Raw genomic sequence first — 923 nt, forward strand, 5'->3', positions numbered from 1 at the left:
TATATATATGTATGTATTACGTGTATTCAAATTGTCTCTTTATTAAAGAAGAAAGTGGTATTATGGCACCCTACTTATATTTTATACAATAACTTGATTAATAATTAATATTTAAATTTTAAACTTAACGATTATATTCGTCAGAGTGTTGTTTGATTCTAGACTCAAAGTTATAAAATATTTATACTTAGAATACTTAGGATTTATAAAAACACTGCATACACTCTCTCTCTCTCTCTCTCTCTCTCTCTCTCTCTCTCTCTCTCTCTCTCTCTCTCTCTAAGAAACAGGGATGGTAATGTAGTCTTCCACAAAAATAGATTTAAAAATTGGTTTTGTTTAAAAAACAGTATTTGTTATAAAATTAACAGAAAAATAAAATATTGTAGAGTGTATGTATTTAAATTATGCGAATATATGTATGTACATATGTATGTAACACATAACTTTTTATGCGTATATAAGCTGCTCACAATCAATACTAAAAATCGATAGTACATGTAATATAAACTATAGATTAACATAGAACTATATACTCGATTTAGGTTGTTTCTCCACCTTTCGGTAAACTTCAGCTCATTGTCTTACTCTCTTAAGATGCGATTTCATGTAGCGAAGGCAAGCCGACGTTTTACCCCTACTCCATCAATTTTTGTATAGAGCAAAGTTGAGCGAAAATACGCTCAAAGTTCAATATTATTTAACTAATAACAAAACATCGCTGAAATACACGACATAAAATATATGGCGATATCATTTTAAAGTATCATAAGTATATTTTAGAAAAATACATAATCATTCTTATGTATTATACAGAGAAATATAATATAATTATATATTTATTAGTAATTAATATAATTATATATTATGCGGGGAGTAAAGCAAGTGAGCCTCTAAGCTCGAACGGCGCGGCGCGCCGTACC

The 923-nt window shown here is 28.9% G+C and overlaps 1 protein-coding gene across 2 annotated transcripts in view; it reads right to left on the reverse strand.

The window, feature by feature from the left end:
• Positions 1–923, reverse strand: part of Tspan6 (tetraspanin 6) — a 22,411-nt gene that overhangs the window by 6,785 nt on the left and 14,703 nt on the right. The gene's annotated exons all lie outside the window — the stretch shown is intronic.

This window comes from Trachymyrmex cornetzi, unplaced genomic scaffold (assembly GCF_001594075.2).
Source record: "Trachymyrmex cornetzi isolate Tcor2-1 unplaced genomic scaffold, Tcor1.1 scaffold1307, whole genome shotgun sequence".
Taxonomy (NCBI): domain Eukaryota; kingdom Metazoa; phylum Arthropoda; class Insecta; order Hymenoptera; family Formicidae; genus Trachymyrmex; species Trachymyrmex cornetzi.